The sequence below is a fragment of the Oncorhynchus nerka genome, linkage group LG6, assembly GCF_034236695.1.
Source record: "Oncorhynchus nerka isolate Pitt River linkage group LG6, Oner_Uvic_2.0, whole genome shotgun sequence".
Classification (NCBI taxonomy): Eukaryota; Metazoa; Chordata; class Actinopteri; order Salmoniformes; family Salmonidae; genus Oncorhynchus; species Oncorhynchus nerka.
In genome coordinates, this window is record NC_088401.1 from 48,030,794 (window position 1) to 48,052,169 (window position 21,376).

General features: G+C 41.6%; 1 pseudogene; it reads right to left on the minus strand.

The window, feature by feature from the left end:
- Positions 1–9,887, minus strand: part of LOC115130504 (alpha-1A adrenergic receptor-like) — a 35,059-nt pseudogene extending 25,172 nt beyond the window's left edge.
- Between the last annotated feature and the right edge of the window lie 11,489 nt (positions 9,888–21,376).

The window sequence follows — 21,376 nt, forward strand, 5'->3', positions numbered from 1 at the left end:
GGTTGATGCCTTCACCAACAAAAGACTGTTTCACTATGCTCCTTCCCCAACTGAGTGTAAAATTGTAACACCAGAACCATGTCTTTCCATCAGCAAATCTTCTGCAAGAGCTTAAGGAAGTTGGTGGTTAAGAAGGTCTACGAGCCCTGCACTCACCACTTCCTTCAGAGTCTTATCCAGCTGGCCGGTACACCGCAGACAGGACAAGACTATTTGCCACAAGCACTGAGAGTCTCAGCTTCCCCTGCCCACCATACCAAACACCATTGCCAGTCTACCGAAGCCAGATAAAGGACAGTGTGGCTGAACATAAGACCAATGCAGAACCACCTTAAAATATATAGGGATATTTTCTATCAAACTTCTACATTTGTCTCCCTTTATGTACCCACAGAAGATAGGGCTCTGTAGCATCAAACAGATGTTAGAAATTCAGATATATTCAAATAATGTTTATTCGTCATTCTAACATACAAGGGAGTGTAAACTATTTAATGTTGATTCAAAACCAGAACTACATATTCAACAAGAATGTTATATGGTAAAAGTAACATACAAAACAAATACAGTATGAACAATATAGTACAGTTCAGTGTGTCTCAGGAGTAGTAAAGTGCAGAGAACTAGTGATCAGCAGACAATGAGAGAAGTGGTCATGATGAGATTGCCATTCACAAAGAAACATACAGTAAGAAAATAGTGTGATCCGTGTTTTAAAGTTCAGGGAATATATTGTGTGCGTCTGAGATGTAAAGTACAGACATCTGTTGATCAGCAAATTATGGGAGGGGTGTTGTCATGATCAAACTGCCATGCAGCTCCTCTTGAGTCACCTAGGCCTGCTGCTTGTTCCAGCATAATGCCCAATTCATCGAGAGGGATACAGTTCTGCTTCAATGACGCATGCAGGCAAAGGAATTATGTTTCTTTCCAACTAGAATCCACTGCAGGAAGAACCTCAGGCTCCACATGGTATTGGCTCTAAGACAAAACATATACTAAATTATACTTGATTGTACGGTTTGAACTACAGTTAAACTGTGCCAGCATAACGTCAACATTAGTGTAGGCTAATTGAATATGCATACATGTGCACAGGCACAGAGATTACATTTAGAACAATATTTAGCCAAATATAAATATGGCACAAACCTCAATGTTTTCACAGTGACCAGACTGTACAAATTTACCTAGGTAGGTAGACAGTAGCTAGCTACAGCCATGTTTTAGGCAAATGTTTTTATAGTAAAACCAACAAACTCAGTTTAAGAGATTTGTTGTTGCATTTAACTGCCAATTACAGCCTGGGAACAGTGGGTTAACCGCTTGTTCAGGGGCAGAATGCCAGATTTGTACCTTGTCAGCTCAGTGGATTTGAACTTGCAACTTTCCGGATACTAGTCAAACGCTCTAACCACTAGGCTACCCATCATGTGGGATAAGTGGGAGCTCAGGATGATAGATGAGTCAGAAACGGAAGCCAGACACTCCACTCGCTGTTTTTTTCTGGTTCAATGACAGTCAATGAACTAAGTAGACCAGACCCAGCTGCTATTGCATTGGTGAACCATCTTCATTTACCCACAATCTCTGTATGACGTTCCCACTAGTAATTACCAGTTGGAGAGAAGTTCAAGTAGATTTGTCCAAGTTGTATGTTGTAAATTCCCACTTGGTTAAAGAGATACTTCGGGATTTTGAAATTGAGGCCATTTAACTACTTCCTCAGAGTCAGAAGAAGTAATAGATACCATTGTTTTGTCTCTGTGTCCAGTATGAAGGAAGTTAGATGTAGTTTCGCAAGCCAATGCTAACTAGCTTTAGCGCAATGACTGGAAGTAATAGCATTAACGCTAGTTAGCAATTGCGCTAGCACTAGTTAGCAACTTCCTTCAAACTGCACAGTGTCATAAAAATGCTGAGGAAGTATATAAAGGGCCTCATTGCCAAAGTCCCGAAGTATCCCTTTAATAAGAGCGCAACGTAACTATTGATCAAGTAGACTTTAGTCTTATGCAAAATTAATGTTAGATTTCAATTATGCAGACAAACAATGTGAAATATTGTGATTAGTATATCTGTATAATCACATATTGTTGCCCTATTATGTTGTCTGAACGTAGTGAAAAGTCAATATTTTATTCTGTAAAATTAGAAAGCAGCCAGTGCAGTCAGCATATAACAGCTGCTAGAGTGTATTGACGTGTTCTGGAATGCTAACGTAGAGTGTATCAACTAATTTAAATCAACATGGTAAGGCTTTCACTGATTGCAAATAAAGGAAAATAGTTCCTACATGAGAGTGTTTGCTTTGTTATATGTTATCCACCTGAATGTACTCAGACATAACATTGGGCAGATATTGTATGCGTTGGGGGGACGGTTGGGTGAAATGAGCGGCTCACAGGAAATCCCCCACAGTGGGTTGACCGAGGCTGAAGAAGGCTGTGGGAGCAGGGCTGGGAGGGAGAGGATGTGTGTGTGAGTGTGGTGTGTGCGTGTCTGTCTGTCTGCTCCTATCAGGCTCCTATTACTGGGGCTTAGACATTGAGCCAATGAGCAAGACATTTAAGCAGGGCTCAGAAAAGAAGCAGGAGCTTATTAGGATCAGGAGCTTATTTTCTTTTTTGAACGACAACCCATCCTTAACCCTCCATTTTCAAACTATGGGATAGGAAGAATAGAGGAAGCATGGGTGAGGAAAAGCCTATGGGATTGTCATAATATACTGGATATTTTTTTTTAAATTGTGTGGGTATGTCATCAATATGGATGCATGTGACCACCTCTATTTCGTCTTATGTTGCAACATTTGTTTTTTTACATTGGATAAAAGTAGAGATTTAAAGCTACAAAATGGTATATCATGCACTGCAGTCGAGGAACAATGGGAAAGTAATTCTGCTTTGAAAGTTGATAAACTTGTAACGCCACTTTTGAGAAAATTGCCTTTGAATGTTTTGGTACACCTAGTGGAGAGCTCTTCTTTGTCTACACCTATCCAGCATTGTTCACACCCTCTTAAGCCTTAGCCCCACCCATCTCTTTAAGGATACACGTGAGGCCATGTGCTAAACAGAGTGAATAAGGTAGTGTAGTAAACAAGAGTTCAAGACTAAAAGTGGTAAAAGTAGTAGCCTACAAAAGAAAAACTCCAGGTAAAAATACACCATCTAGTCCTTCGCCAATACCCTAATCTGACTGTGGTGCAGGTCATGTTGTTCTTCACATTGCCTTCTCTGGTAAACACAAACTATATCACATCAAATCAAAATGTATTTGTCACATGCACAGGATACAGAACGTGTAAACGGTACAGTGAAAAGGTTACTTGCATAGTAGCAATATCAAAAATAGAAAGTATCCAGACAAAAATATTTTATTAGATGACGCTTACCCAGACACACGTCTAAATTGATGAGTCATGTGAAAGAAATGCTATAACCCCCCCCCCCCCCCCAGACACATCTAGCTAAGTGGATGGGTCACTATTGTCTAGACATGTACACATGTTCATGAAATACAATAGACGGCCGTAATCACCCCCAGACACACCTGGCTAACTTGATGGGTCATGTAATCATCTGGTGAAGTGGAGTCTTTTCTTAGACATGTAGCTAGCTAGCTAAACAATTAACCACAATCCCAACCCATACAGCACTAGCTAGCATCACAAACAGATTGTTATAGCTAACCACCATACATTAATTTCTGACAAAATTATAAACTTATAATATCTGAAAATATAGCTAGACTCTTACCCATATAGATGGATGAACGCTTCACGGCTGACTGGAACCCGTTTAACTAAGACGTCCTGTGTCATTTCTGTTTTGTTTGTACAGCTTATTTGTTTTCACACTGACTGTGCGCAGAAAGTAATCCATCACAACTTTTTACCACTGGTCTTTGCCGATAGCACCTGCTAGATTCAGGGCAGCAATGTTGTTGAGAGCAGTAGCAAAACTTTTGCAGTCCTCCATGGCTAAAGTTATCTTTAAAAAAAAGCCATGGTTGTAAGGATTATCTACACATACTGAGCAGCTCAAGTTATAGACAGATGCATGCCACATGACAGACCAATCCGAACTTATCTCTCATAATGGCCCTGCCATTATCTCAGCCAATCATGGCGGGAAGGTTCCTTGCTTTTTCCGTGGTTAAACCAACTATATTTGTAATTTAACAATTGTATTAGTATTTTCAAATGCCTCTCCTGTGAAGTAGTGACATGCGCCATACACCTAGCTTCCTGAAACAGGCCACAGTTATGCTTGGATTCACACCTCTTGCAGTTCAGCTTAAAGTAAGTGGTAAGGTGGGATAAGGTTGTACTGTTGAGTAGCATGATGCGCTGTATTGTATTGTCCCTTAATAAACAGTGTATTACACTTTTTGTCATATGTGCGACAACGTGCCTTTTGAATATTGTCTAATGTTAGTAGTAGCGTAGTCAAGGATGCATCATGCAACATTGGGACATTTGACTTGTTACAACAACAAAAAAATTATACTTTGAATTTGGAGGTTTAACATATCCCTCTGGTGGCCAAGTTGACTTTTTTTTAATGACATTGGATCGTGGATATATAGTCTAAGATTGACTGATGTGGAATTTGTTATAGGAAATAATCATGGCCAGCTGGTCTTGTTAGCATAGGGATAAGTGTGTCAAGTTATCTCATGGGAAAAGCTTACTTGTAGCGTTATATCACTTGCAACTACGTAGATGATTTTAATTGGCTGATGAAGATTTTGAGACGTTTTTCAAGAGTTTGCAAAAATGAACCCTTGGTTTTCTGTTGATTGGTCTTGAATAAACAGAGTCCAGAGTCATCCAAATTCTCACATCCCCCTCCTCCCTCTCCGAAGAGCCCTGACGATCAACGGAATACAACCCCAGAATGTTCCTAGAGTTCCATGCTTCTGCTGTAAAATTTAACGTTCCATGGAGCGATTGGAGGAATCTCCTGCTGTCCGACCTTGCTCGGTGACCAGCGACCTCATCCCAGATAGGAATACATACTATGCAAATTCATAATAATATCCTGGACTTATAGAGAAAGAGAATGTGTGTGTGAGGTTGCGCCTGCCTGCGTACAGTATGTTCCTGTGTGTGTGTGTTTGTATGTGGTGCACGCGTGTGAGTGTAGTGGCGAGGGGAGGCCTAAGAACTTGGCCTGTCACCAAGCACGTTCCCACATGGCTGCTGTAAACAACTTAAAGGTCCCACACAGTCATCCTATTTCCCAAGTAAAAATAGCCTTTGAATGACCAAAACATCACCCATAATATTTTTATGCTATTAAAATACATTTGACCTTTTCTCTCATCTCTAACTATCAGGAAGCCTGAAAGAACAGGCTGAGTTTGCGGGGAGCTCATATTTATGAGCTCACCTTAACTGAGCTCTTTGAAATGCCCTCGTGGTCATTGCCAGGTAAGAAGGTAAACAACGGGCCACATGTCATTCTGAGCCTAAATAGCATGCCTCAACTCATTTTATCTGCAAAATGCTCAGGACTGTTGGATATCAGACAAACATTTGGATTATTTTGTAACTAATTACAGAATACAGGGAATATACACGAAAACAGCATACAATAAGTGTACCGGACAATTAGCATTAGAAATGACAATATGTTCGTAATTGAGTATATTGATCAGACATTTATTTCAATATTTTACGATAGGCCAGCATGGCCAAAATATTGAGCAACATGAACAATCATGAGAAATAAAGGTGAGAAATAATTTGACATAAAAATACAAAACTTATATACTAATATTGTCACCCGGCCGCAATAGTGTCCCAGGACCCATTTATTTATACAATTTGTAACACTCATCTCCCGTCTGAATGCTTGAATAAAAAAACAAAATAAAGTAAATCCCGAGTGGCGCAGTGGTTTGCAGTGCTAGAGGCGTCATTACAGACCCTGGTTTGATCCCGGGCTGTATCACAACCGGCCGTGAGCGAGAGTGTTTTGTTGTGTTTTTATCAAGGGTGATCTCGTTGAAGAGGAGATCCAGGAGCCTGTCAACATAGCCTGTAATGTTTTTGAAAGGGGAAATGTTAGTTAAGTGGGAAGTGAATTTAATTCCTTTTATTTACTGTTCTGAGATGATGCTTCAATTCAGTGATGTAGTGATCTAGTCATTCTACAATGTGTTTCCTGGAGTTTTTGATGTATTCAATTTTAAATATGCAATATTTGGTTCTGTACTTTTTTGTGAAACTTTTCAATGTTTCTAATTTGACTTTTTTTGTGCCTGAAATGCTCAATTGATGCAGAATTGAAATGAATAACTATGACTTACAGTATATTGGGTCTGTCTTCACAGGGTTCACAGCATTTCCCCCCTTCTTTGCCTTGGGAAAGATGATTTTGTATCGCATCATTCCTGCTGCAGTTGCCTGGGAAGCTGTGCAGACAGAGAGATGTTGATTTTTCTAAGATGTCTATCATTACAGCTTGATGAAATTGGAAAGATAAAAGGAGATGGAAAGTGAAATAATATTCCCCCTCATCATCATGATTAGTCCCAATGACACAAGCTACATCAACTGTAATTTAAAACAAAAATTTAAACACAATGGAATGGCAAAATATGATTTTCAGGGGTAAATTACAAATAGTACACACACACACACACAACCCCATTTGTGGACAACATTCTTTTGTGTCAGCTGTGTGCTGGCAGCTCTAAGACTCAATGTTGGAGTATTAGGGATGAAGGAACAAAAACCATATGGTGACTATCAGGTTTATTACAGAAAATATACAGTTCACAAGTCAAAGCAGTCACAGCCACAGTTGCATTATCTAACGTGATCCCACCCAAAATGTTGGCTACTGTGTCACACTCATCAAACTCTGATACTTACATTATGGTCCGTGCTTGCCAGATCCACTGTCAATGATGCATCCGTCTTCAGGATTAGCTTCCTGGCAAGACCCATCGAATGTTCTCCCCAAATTGATAAAGCAACTTCACTCGAAATGTGCACACGCGTGCCATGACCGTAATTTTCAGTCATCTCGTAAGCTAGCTAAGAAATGAAAAGCAACCACTGCTGTTGGATGTCTTCACTCTTTGGGAAATAGTTTAAGGTTAATGTTACACTATGTAAGGTTCATTTTACACCCATTTTACACTAGTTACGACACAGTGTGCTTTTGCCGGCATGCTGGTAAGTAGCTTGCTACTGTAGCTAACAGTCATACCACAGATGAAAGGTTAGCAGTATATTTGGTCGTACCTTCTGCTTGAGCTAGCTACTAGTAGCTAGCTAGCTTAAGGTTTGTAAACAACGCCAAAGCAAGGGGTAGGGGCACATGAGATGACGGTTTTAAGGTGGTACATATTTAAATTAGTTCAGATAAGATGCTACCATTGCCGTATTAAATTTCCGGCTTTATGTGATGTTGCATAAAGCCGGAAGTAAATCCTTGACAATGCTTGCCTCCTAAATCCAAGTCTTTTTGACACGGGGGGAGAGGATCAGTAACTTTATGATCAAACTTTCTCAATGTACAGTACCAGCTACAGTCATTTTTAATCTTTGGGTCACTCTACTTTGAACTGGTTTCCACCAAATATCATTCAATTTGATAAAAAAACAAACACTACGGATAAGTACAAACTCATTCACAATTCAGGTGCTCTACATACTTTCTAAGGAAGATCTGCATGATTTGGTTTAGTGCATGCCTTCACAACTGTCCCAAGCCAATGCATGTATATGGAATTTAAGTGCTTTTTGGTTTATTGTGGGTTATAAGAGGTAACTAATACAGTACCATACTGGACCAGACCTCTTAGAGAGAGGCCCAAGAGAACGGGATTGACAGCGAGCTCTACTCTGAAAACAACAGCAGTAAATAAAGAGGCATGTTTTCTTAGCCTCCCTCATCGGTCTGCACTGCTCTGTCCCTCACCACAACGTGCCCAGCAGCACGAGTCCCCTCTCCACAACATATTTTGTTTAATTTCCTCTGAGATGTTTTCTCTACACTATGGTAGTGGGTTCTTTACTGCTATCAGTCAGTGAAGTCTGGTTTTGGCCCCTACAGGCCCCCATAGACCCCTACCACACTCCACCAGCCCCAACAAGCCCCTACAGGCCTCCACCAGCCCCTACTGGACCCCACCTAAGATACCATTTGGGACACAGCATCATGCTGATAAATCAGGGCAGTAATTCAATGGGTGAATATTATCATATATATGCCACTGTCTGGAGATGGAATTTATGGAACTGACGGACCACTTAGATTTACTTCCAGATATTCATGAAAAAGCTTCTCAGACACTTTTCAACAGTTGGTAAATAAAATACATTTGCATCTGACTGAAGGTGCACTGAGACTTTCTCCAGTTTTGCATTTCGCCTCCAGCACCCCCTGCACCACTATTCTGTTTTGGGTGTGGGTAGATTATGGTTTGTGCCTATTATGGCTTGTTAAATTGAATATGGCACCAACATGTATATTAATTTACCATAATATTTTATAATGTGTCTTATCACATATTGAGCGTTGTTTTAATTGTTGGCTATATTAGCCAATTATTTGGTTTATTATAGTATTTCATTAAAACTGCTGGCCTGCTGTGTCTTGGATATTCGTTTGGAAAGGTGTCAATAAAATGTGTTTAAAAATATATATATATATATATACCTACCAATGGGTAACGCAAGGAAGAACGGCAGCCAACAAAGCGTAAACATGCCAACCACGACTCCCAACGTTTTAGCTGCTTTCTTCTCCCGGGAGAATTTCAGAAGTTTCACCGTCAGGGAGCTCCTTGCCTGATTTGCACGGCCCTTCCCAGTGCTGCTGCTGTCATCCTGCACCTGAGATCCCTTGTGGATCCTGAGCGTGAGCTCACTCGTGTTCATCCTCTCCCTCATCACCCCGGCCTCCAAGTTCTTGGTGGTCCGTTTGGCGACTACATAAACCCTAAAATACATGGACAATATAACCACCAGTGGTATATAGAAGGAACCGAGGGAGGAAAATAGTGCGTAAAACGGTTCCTCGGTGATGAGGCACACAGTGTTGTCCGGCGACGGCGGCTGCTTCCACCCGAGGAGGGGTCCAATGGATATGACCACCGAGAGCACCCACACCCCAAGCATGGCCAGCAGTGCTCGCTTCTCGGTCACTATGCTCGGGTACTGCAGCGGATGGCTCACCCCGATGTAACGGTCGATAGAAATTACGCACAGGCTCATGATGGACGCCGTACAGCACAAAACATCCACTGCCGCCCAGATGTCACAGAAGATCCGGCCGAACACCCAGTAGTTAAGAATCTCCAGGGTGGCAGACACCGGCAGCACTGTGGTGCCCAGCAGCAGGTCAGCGATGGCCAGGTTTATAATGAAGTAGTTGGTCGGGGTCCGCAGGTGCCTATTGGTCATCACCGCCAGAATGACGAGGATGTTGCCCACAATGGCGAACACGATGAAAGCCCCCAGGACGAAGCCGAGCGGGATGGCACGGGTAAGGTCCACCTCACCAGGCGACTCTGACAACCACGGTGTCCCCACTGTCGCCTCGTATTGTTCCAATAAGGAATAATTTCCCCATAAATGAGCCGCATCGTCAGTGGTCAGATTCATTTTGACTAAAGAGGTCCTCCATAGCAGGTTTCTAATCACATGGAGCTGTAGCACACGAAAACGAGCAACACCATGCCAAAATACATTTACTAAATTCGGCCAAGTGTTGTTAGGCTACATGATCAGTGGAGAAGTTATCAAGGATTAAAATTCCATTTGCAAACCGGTGCGTTTTTTCAATTATGAAACCAATTGGATGAAATTGTATGATAATGGTTTTGTCACATCCGTCCACTTGCAGTACAGTCTCGCTTTCTCTTTGTTTCTCTGTTTTTCCCCTTAACTGTCTGCTTGAAAAGTACGGAGGGGGCGGGCAGTCGTCCCTCTTTTTGCTCCTGTCAAGCCTCACTGATCTGCGCGCAATGCTGTATAGGCTACAGAGGCTCTCTCCTAAACACAGTTTGACTGTATGAATTGGCAGATATACTGGCAAACAAAAATGTATAGCTCAAGAATAACGCACTAGGAAAATGGCTCTGGCACCGCAGAAAACGCATGGATTTCTTTGTTGGTTTTGTGGCAAGGTTTATGCATTAAACTTTTCAGGGTTGACCTCCACCACTTCGGATAATGACCAAATGACCTGGTAAAAATATATATAGAGATGCTATATAGACAGCAACCTCCTTACGTGACTGTGTACTTACTGCCTCTGCCAAGAGGTCTGAAGTTTCATGGCAGGTGGCAGTGCATTTGCACCATAATTACAGGGTTGCTGGTTCAAGCTCTGCTCTGGCAGTTCCCTCTCAGTATTAACACATACTTTTTAATTTCCTTTTGGGTGGGCAGGCTTAAATTCATTCACAAATTTGGCCCAATATGAGTAGAGGATATAAAACACGAGTAAGCTTTCATTCAAGGGTCAACCTAAAAACAAACAATTATGCCTTTATGTCCAGAATGGGCGTTAATGAGAAGAGATACTGTTATGCAACAAATCCCTATTTTTGTCAAATAGTTTTTTCGAACAAATCACTCAGGACATTATCATGTCCATGCGTCTTATGTGTTGTCGACAGACCATTTTGCGGGGAATAGCTTTCTGATCTAAAAATGGTTTCGTTTTGTCTTGGGATCCATCTATGTTTTCAGTAGGGATTATTCCTTCAATATCTCTATCTGACAAGAAACTCCACAATATTCAGGTAATATGAACAATGTTCAGAAATAAATCATCTAAAAGCCTATCACTACATATCCTAAACTGGATTTTAGCGGTTGGTAGACTTTCCACTTGGCATCACACTAGATTTAATATTTTGGGCATTAAAGAAAGTGAAGGTTTGTCTGCTTTAGAACACTGAGCGTTGCCAAGTGGAAAGTGCCTCAGGTGAGAACAAGGGAGGAAAATGTCACATATTTCCTCCAAAGATTAACTTTTTAATAAGGGTTTAATAGAGCACTGCATGTGCCTCTTGATCTGTCATTTAGTTAAATGGAGCGGAAACATTGTCAAGAGTTGAAGAGGATCAATGGCGGAATTTGGCCTGTGTTTGAAACCATAGAATACATGAATGCAATGCATAGATGTAAAATATTAATCCCATCAAGACTGATTGGTATCCTTGCTCATCAGTAACAGAAGCTACATTTATTTTTCAAACTGGTGATGCATTAGGCTCTAGGGTGGCATAATGCAAGGATATGCATATTCTTGGTACCATTTGAAAGGAAACACTTTGAGGTTTGTGGAAATGTGGACGGAATGTAGGATAATCTAACACAATATATCTGGTAAAAGATAATACAAATTTTAAAAAACTGTTCTTTTGTATTTTTTTTGTACCATCATCTTTGAAATGCAAGAGAATGGCCATAATGCATTATTCCAGCCCAGGTGCAATTTAGATTTTGGCCACTAAACGGCAGCAGTGTATGTGCGAAGCTTTAGACTGATCCGATGAACCATTGCATTTATGTTCAACATTTTCGATCAGGACTGCCCAAATGTGCCTAATTTGTTTATTATGTGCCTAATTTCTCCAAAATGTACTATCTTTGTCTCCATGTGCAGTTGCAAACTGGTGCGTTTTTTCAATTATGAAACCAATTGGATGAAATTGTATGATAATGGTTTTGTCACATCCGTCCACTTGCAGTACAGTCTCGCTTTCTCTTTGTTTCTCTGTTTTTCCCCTTAACTGTCTGCTTGAAAAGTACGGAGGGGGCGGGCAGTCGTCCCTCTTTTTGCTCCTGTCAAGCCTCACTGATCTGCGCGCAATGCTGTATAGGCTACAGAGGCTCTCTCCTAAACACAGTTTGACTGTATGAATTGGCAGATATACTGGCAAACAAAAATGTATAGCTCAAGAATAACGCACTAGGAAAATGGCTCTGGCACCGCAGAAAACGCATGGATTTCTTTGTTGGTTTTGTGGCAAGGTTTATGCATTAAACTTTTCAGGGTTGACCTCCACCACTTCGGATAATGACCAAATGACCTGGTAAAAATATATATAGAGATGCTATATAGACAGCAACCTCCTTACGTGACTGTGTACTTACTGCCTCTGCCAAGAGGTCTGAAGTTTCATGGCAGGTGGCAGTGCATTTGCACCATAATTACAGGGTTGCTGGTTCAATTTCTAATTTGTTTATTATGTGCCTAATTTCTCCAAAATGTACTATCTTTGTCTCCATGTGCAGTTGCAAACCGTAGTCTGGCTTTTTTATGGCGGTTTTGGAGCAGTGGCTTCTTCCTTGCTGAGCGGACTTTCAAGTTATGTCGATATAGGACTCGTTTTACTGTGGATATAGATACTTTTGTGCCTGTTTCTTCCAGGATGAATCGCAAGGATGAATCAGACTTGTGAACTTGTGGAGATCCACGTTTTAATGACTCCAACCTAAGTGTATGTAAACTTCCAACCTCAACTGTACCTCCCTAGCAATAGAGCACTGGTATGAGATGGAATAGCTGTAACACCATTTACAGAGACAGTTATACAATATGTATTTCAGCTAAAATGTCATGGTCCTCACTGAATAGAACACATTTTCCCTCTTCATAATGCAAGAATGCTGATCTTCCAGTTGGTTAATGTGGTCTGTAGGTGTTCAGCTTAGTCAACACTGCTATTGCATTTTCATGGCTATACTGATGAATGTGTAAGTACTCCTGGAGATACTATATAATAATACCAATACAGAGTTTCTATCTCTGGTGGGTTGGTTTACCATTCTGGCATTATATTTCCTTCAACTTTTGAACAGCAGTGTATGTCAGCAGTATTATATACTGTAGTTCTTTAACCTTGTACTCTTTTGTTTCCTGATTAGAGATCTAAAACGTCTTCGGGGATTATCGGGGCTTTCTCCTTATCCTAACCTATCCCCGACAGGATCGGTGGTCATGTAGGAAAGGATATAAGGAAAGAAAAACGGCTATGACAATTGGCACCAAGCCAATGCTCTCTTAACGTATTGACGTTAATCTTTCCCTAGTTCGCCAGTTTAATATCGATTCTGGACCTGTCAATCACAGGTGTTTTAGGCGTTTTAAAGTCCAGAGAGGCGTCTCAGGTTTCTGTTCCAAGATTAGCAGTTAAGACCCTCTCACATTAACAGAGGCTACGTTCCAAATGGCACTCTTTATAGTGCATTACTTTTGACCAAAGCCCTATACGCCTCAGTCAAAAGTAGTGCACTATAAAGGGAATACGGTACCATTTGGGTGCAGACAGGATGTTCTCATCACCTTAACAGCTCCACATGAACTTCCTCCTAGAGGCCCTGTTGTTGCCACTTTTCAGAACAGAGGGAATACCATCATCTCTGGCTTCTCTGTCTGCTCAGCATGCACACTTCAGGGAGACAATAATTACTCCCGTCTGTCTGTCTGTCTGTCTGTCTGTCTGTCTGTCTGTCTGTCTGTCTGTCTGTCTGTCTGTCTCGCTCTCTATGTCCCTTTTTCCAACTCTCTCATTTGCTAATTCTGTCTTTCACAGAGTTTATCTAAGATTATATGGCTATTTAACAATTAGAACTACTTGTATTTGGTTTTTGGTTTCTAAGAGTCCACTAGTACTGAACTGTTGATGACCGCTGTGAAGATGTGTTGAAAACAACTGTGGGACCTGCTGCTGAGTGGAGGGTTAGCTGGGACCAGTGCCTTGGATGAAATTAAAGACAGCCTTGTCCTATTGATTTCATCATGGCTTTAGTGAATCTGAGGCTAAGAATAATGAAGGGAGGTTGACCAGGGAAATAAGTTAAATCATGTTGTTTTCTTGCCACTGTGCCAGAGAGGGCTGAAAGGACTCCGTAGTGTTTTGGCTGCTGAGGAATATGGATGAATAGCTTTGTTATTGGTAATGGGGCTTGGATAACATTCAGCTCCGATGACCGAAAGAGAAAGAGAGATACTGTGAAACCCTGGTCTCCCTGCCTATTCTTCTGCCTGACTGTCCTTCTGTGTCTCGCTGATACACACAAACACACACGCAATGTTCCTCTCTCCTCCTCTCCCGCCTTCTCTCTGTCCATCGGGGATAAGGTATCACGGCAGCCCACGCGGTGACAGTCACAGCCCATACAGTTATATACGTACATATGTTATATATGTATATCATGCCACCGGCTATTTACTACCGAACATCAATATGAAACACTCTGGCCACTGGGTGATTTCTGCCTCTTTCTGCTCCAGAATCAGAATGCAAGGCTGGCACTTTCTGAAGCACCATTTATACTTGAAAGGGGGGGAGGGGGGCAGGAGTGAAAGGGAGGCCCAGCCACTCAAATTTGCTAAATGCCCAGTTTGCTCCCTGAGAGTAAGCCTCTCTGTGTGTTGTAAATGTGATGGACCACAGCCATCAGGGGGTACAGGTTTGCATGCCTATCAGGGTGAATGCCTGCATGTGCCTGGGCTGGCTCATGGCTGGAGAAGAGGGGTTGATGGACGAAGGGCTACGTCTGGCAGGCACACAATCCGCTCACAGCAGGCTGCTGAGCTGAATGCTTTAGCTTGAAGTCATTAGATTATTGACTTCATGGCTTTCTGAGAGTGGGGCTTTTATCTATTATCTGTTGGGTCATGGTGATTAGAGTTCTGACTTCATGGTCCATAACTGTGTGCTATGTGCTCTATAAAATAGGCCAGGTTCAATGACACTGTGTTTACTGAAAACATCCCCATACCATTCTGCAGCTACATTCCTTCTGGAATGGGGGTTAGGTTAAATGCGCAAGACACATTTCTGGAGAATGCATTTAGTTGTACAATTGACTAGGTTTCTAGGTTGACTAGGTTCCCCTTTCTCATAAACACACATCAAGAATGTAGCATATTGACCGCTATAAACCAATATAGAGTTTGTCTAAGATGAAGAGGTAATTTTCCATAGACAGAGAACAGAGTCATGGTAAGGTGGTAGTACATTTATATTTTGTTAACTATGATTAACAATCTCTACCATGAATTTGTGATTTTTATTCTGAACCCCATTAGCCGTTGAAGATGCAGCAGCTACTCTTCCTGGTGTCCACACAAAACAGAGAACATGTCAAAATGCAGAACTAATGGACAGGAACAGCAACACAAATTTAAACTAAGAACAATACAACTATTAAAGCATAATAGTAAAGTAGAAATCCGCAGGTCTTGGGCGAGCCTATGCCGTCCCACCTCTTGTGTAGTGTTTTCACTTAGAACAAAAACAAGGAGGTTGAGCCCTGAACCGCCTTGGGCCTTCTGGGCCAGGTGTGTCTTTGTGCTAATCCCGAAAGTCACTTGCAGCCTCCAGAAACAAAAAGAGCGGATGAAGACAACAAGCACCATTCCCTGTTATTGGATCTGTGTCGCAGGGAACGGATGTTGTAGCAGCCTTAAGGGCAGTAAGTAGCAGGATGAGGTGCAAAATAGTGTCCAGTTTATTAATAGTGAAAGGTGGTTCCCGGTGAATTTTTATTTAACTAGGCAAGTCAGTTAAGAACAAATTCTTATTTACAATGATGGCCTAGGAACAGTGGGGTTAACTGCCTTGTTCAGGAGCAGAACGCCAGATTTTTTTTACCTTGTCACTTCAGGGATTCGATCCACCAACCTTTCAGTTACTGGCCTAACACTCTAACCACTAGGCTACCTGCCACCCACAATGACGAAATCCAATTCATATTTACATAATCTACACATTTTTTACAAAATGAACAGACTCTCAAAATACAGGTTTGAATATTCAATGCATTCGGAAAGTATGCAGACCCCTTCGTTCTTCCACATTTTGTTACGTTACAGCCTTATTCTAAAATGGATTAAATAAAGAATGTCCCTCATCAATCTACCATACACACAATACCCCATAATGAAAAAGTGAAAACAGTTGATTTTTTCATTACAAATAAAAACCAAAAATACCTTATTTACGTAAGTATTCAGATCCTTTGCTATAAAACTCGAAATTGAGCTCATGTGCATCTAGTTTCCATTGATCCCCCTTGAGATGTTTCTACAACTTGATTCTAGTCCACCTGTGGTAAATTCAATTTATTGGACATGATTTGGAAAGGCACACACCTGTCTATATTAGATCCCACAGTTGACAGTGCATGTCAGAGCAAAAACCAAGCCATGAGGTCGAAGGAATTGTCCGTAGAGCTCCGAGACAGGATTGTGTCGAGGCACAGATCTGGAGAAGGGTACCAAAACATGTCTGCAGCATTGAAATACCCAAGAACACAGTGGCCTCCATCATTCTTAAGTGGAAGAAGTTTAGAACCACCAAGACTATTCCTAGAGCTGGTCGCCCGGCCAAACTGAACAATCGGAGGAGGAGGGCCTTGGTCAGGGAGGTGACCAAGACCCCGATGGTCACTCTGACAGAGGTCCAGAGTTCCTCTGTGGAGATGGGAGAACCTTCAAGAAGGACAAACATTGTTAGAGAATTTCCAGTCAGCTGGTGAATTTCCAGTATCTATACTGTTTTCCCAGAAGTAGTGACACAGAATCAACATGGGGTTAATTATTAGACATGTGTAAGACGAATGAAGTCTGAGCCCATGTGAATGTACAGAGCTGGATCAACATAGAGTTAACCATTAGACATGTAAAAACAGAACATAAGCAGAATCCATGTGGATTCCCATTTACACACGGACATGACATACAAAACATGAAGCTCTGAGACAAACTTCAAACACATGACAAATTACAATATGGGGGAAAAAAAACTTCTTTCTCGTCAGTGGAGCAAGTGTTCATGTGCACCTGAACATCACATCCACTGGGAAGATTGCAAAAATGGCAAATGAATGCATTTAAATATGAAACTGAAACGCGTCACAATGCAACTAGACCAAACATTTCCTCTAGACATAATTAGCCTTGAGCACAGTAAATACCCATGCAAATGGCAAAAGAGGAAAAGAACAACAGTATGTACATTTAAGATACATGAATTACTAGATACACTACATGATCAAAAGCACGTGGACAACTGCTCTTCGAACATCTCACTTATGTAACTGCCTAACTGTTATATGAGATAAATCCAACATTTACTGATTGATCAAGTATCCCTTGTACAAATACACTCACATATAATATCAAACTGATAAAGTTACCATTGGGCCTCTAACAGGGTTGACGATAACAGGGTTGAGGTTTTAGGTGAAGATCGGCTATTACTCCTCATGCGGTTAATTAAGAGCATGGGACCGCATGGTGTTCATGAAATTAGGAATGATAGATATGTTCCATACATAATGAAAGTTAAATCAAATTCAAGTTAATTGAGTGAACAGGGTTGGTGTTGAGCTCGACCACCTCAGTCAAAGATGATAAAACAAGTATAAATAGACCAAAAGAGAGAGAAGTCTAACTTCCTTTTCCACCATGCTGTTCGGAGGACCCGAACGATGTCACCTGCTGTCAATCATTTCACTTTATGAAGTGGTCCATTATTTGAAATGGGTAACTTGTTTGCATAACAGGGTTGACCTTAAAATGACTGATAGAAAATACACCACTAATCACATTAAAATAAATAATAAGTAGACCTTTACAATGATGGTAAAACTTGGACAGATTAAGATTAAGTGGGTTGCTCTTTGTAGAAGTGACAGAGGCTTGATGGAGAGACATGAAAATTCTGCATTTTGGCACTTGAGCAAGCCTTTATTCATATTAAAATAAGATTTATTGAATTCTCCACGTGGTCTATATTAAAGTGCACTTCATTTAAAATAAGATGCTTTTAAAATTCTATATCCAAGCATCATTTCTTCTTAAAATATCAAAAGGCACAGAACTAAAAAGAGCAGTAGAAAATAACCCTTCACGCACACACACAGAGTCATACACGCAGACAGGCACACACACACACACCCTCTTCTTTCCTCCAGGTTACAGCACATTTTTTGTGTGTTGTATTATTTTTTAGTGCTTTGGTATTATTTTCACAAGTATGTGGTACATTTTCACAACTCTCAGTACAAAACTCCAAACTGGTCACATTTGTAATGCAGCCAGTCTTTCATTCAAAACCTGTCATTGTGTATTCATTTGGATTTAAACATCTCTCACCACACAACCATTGATTCAAAAAATATTTGTTTATTGTGAAACGTAATGAGAACATTGGTTTAACCGCCAAGGCACAACCTAATGATATCTTTTCAATTGAGTCATTTTAACAATCAGTTATGAATCCAGTGCAAGATACGTGTTTCAAATCGCCCTGAGAAGTGCTTAAACAACCTCTTAAGGATTATGCGCATTTTCGCAGCTTTTTGTTAAAAATCGCGCAACATTTCAGTGTCCTGCTACTCATGCCAGGAATATAGTATATGCATATGATTAGTATGTGTGGATAGAAAACACTCTGACGTTTCTAAAACTGGTTAAATCACGGCTGTGACTATAACAGAACGTGCGTTTCATCGAAAAGCACAGGAAAATCTGATCACTGAAAATGGGAAAATATATCCATCCGCCACTTCAACCCATTGTTGAATGGGAACTACATTAAATGAGGCCGAGGTTGCAATACCTACAGCTTCCACACGATGTCAACAGTCTTGTCATTTTCCTACGATTTGTTTCTTGGTCAAACAGACACGAGGCAGTGCATTTCTTCCGGTCTCCGACCGGATATTTTGGTTGAGAAATATTTGGACATGATATCAGGACGTGGAGCTATTGAATATACATCGCCCCGTGATCATTTTGATAGATTATTAACATTTACTAATACCTAAAGTTGCATTACAAAAGTATTTCGAAGTGTTTTGTGAAAGTTTATCGTCTACTTTTTTTATTTAAAAAAATGACGGTGCGTTATCAAACTCAGTTTTTTCCTTGATTACACAGTCTTCATAGATCGATATCTAGGCTATATATGGACCGATTTAATCGAAAAAAAGACCCAATAGTGATGTTTATGGGACATCTAGGAGTGCCAAGAAAGAAGCTTGTCAAAGGTAATGAATGTTTTATATTTTATTTCTGCGTTTTGGGTAGCGCCGGCTACCGCAAAATCTGTCGTTTTAAGGTGGCGTTGCAGTACTTTGGGGTGCATGCTATCAGATAATAGCTTCTCATGCTTTCGCCGAAAAGCATTTTACAAATCTGACTCGGTAGCTAGATTCACAACGAGTGTAGCTTTAATTCACTACCTTGTATGTGTATTTTAATGAAAGTTTGAGTTTTATCAAAAACTATACGTGGCGCACTTGAAATTTCCGCTGATTTGATCCCCACAGCGGGAGCTACTATATGCTGTCTTGAGCATTTGGCCTTAAATTATCATCCATTTCACAGTGAATGTTGTCATTGTTCATGTACCGCGGGAAAAACCTTTTGGCATGGGGAATCCAAGCTTGACATTGGTCTGCATTCATGTCGTCGTCGCATGCCTTACACATGGCCAGAAGGAGGGTGGCACGCTCATGGGGATGACGATCGTACACCTCGGACCTCCATGCTGAACAAAAGTCCTCAATATGGTTGAGGAAAGGAGAGTATGGGGGCAGGTTGGAATAGGGTCACGAATCGGGGATGGCCCCGAAACCAAGCCTGATCCACCTCTGCATGTTGGAATCTGACATTGTCCCACACAATGACATGAATGACCTCTTCACCATGACAGGCCTGCTCAATTTTATTGAGAAACACAATGAGGTGTGCAGAGTTGTAAGATCCAAGTAATGACCTACGTTCTACCCCACCATCTTCAGAGATACACTACATGGCCGAAAGTATGTGGACACCTGCTCGTCGAAAACCTAATTTCAATATCACGGGCATTAATATGGAGTTGGTCCCCACTTTTCACCTATAACAGCTTCCACTCTTCTGGGAAAAATTGGCTTCGGGGACTTGCTTCCATTCAGCCACAAGCACATTAGTGAGGTCAGGCACTTATGTTGGGCAATTAGGCCTGGCACACAGTCAGCGTTCCAATTCATCCCAAAGGTGTTCGAGTGGGTTGAGGTCAGGGATCTGTGCAGGCCAGGCAAGTTCTTCCACACTGAACTCGAAAAACCATTTCTGTATGGACCACGCTTTGTGCATGCTGAAAGAGGAAAGGGCCATCCCCAAACTGTTGCCACAATGTTGGAAGTACAGAATCATCTAGAATGTCATTGTATGCTGTATCGTTAAGATTTCCCTTCACTGGAAGTAGGGGCCTAACCCGAACCATGAAAAACAGTCCTAGACCATTATTCCTCCTCCACCAAACTTTACAGTTGGCACTATTCTCTTGCAATCCACCAAACCCAGATCCGTCCGTAGGACTGCCAGATTGTGAAGCATGATTCATTACTTCAGAGAACGTGTTTCCACTGCTGCAGAGTGCAATGGCGTTGAGATTTCCACCACTCCAGCTGACGCTTGACATTGCACACGGGGGTCTTAGGCTTGTGTGCAGCTGCTCGGCCATAGAAACCCATTTCATGAAACTCCTAACGAACAGTTCTTGTGCTGACGTTGCTTCCAGATGCAATTTGGAAGCGCTACACGCTTCAGCACTTGGCGGTCCCATTCTGTGAGCTTGTGTGGCCTACCACTTCACAATAACAGCACTTACAGTTGACCGGGGCAACTCTAGCAGGGCAGAAATTGGACGAACTCACTTGTTGGAAAGGTGGCATCCTATGACGGTGCCATGTTGAAAGTCATTGAGCTCTTCAGTACGGGCCAGTCTACTGCCAATGTTTGTCTCAGGAGATTGCTTGGCTGTGTGCTCTATTTTGTACACCTGTCAGCAATGGGTGTGGCTGAAGTAGCCAAATCCACTCATTTGAAAGGGTGTCCACATACGTTGTCGAGGCACTTGGCCAGTCCCCCGTTGGTCGATGATGGTTCCGCCCACGGCGCCGAGTTTTGGCGAGGTCGAAGCCCGCTTTATCAACAAAGATATACTTGTGATGGTTCACAGCAGCATCAACCACCATCACCCTCTAAAATATATATTTTGGTTTGTTATTTTTACGGTATAGTTCCAATATGATAGTAGCTTGTGCATCAAATAGTTACAGCAATAAAGTATATAGTGCTGTACCTAAACATACTCGGCCCGCAGATGTTTCACCTGGTCGCTGTTTCTCTCAAAAGGCACCAGGTAAAAGGCGGGTGATTGTTGGTAGGCTAATGGATGCCACATTGGCAAAAGTGTAATCTTTCTCCTCAATGGCCTGCTTTATTTTGGACAGCCATATGTCATTCCTGTCCCCTCTCCATTTCCACCACTGCCCACTCCTGCTGGTCGGTCAGCACACTGCCACTGCCACCACCGTGGGGTCTTC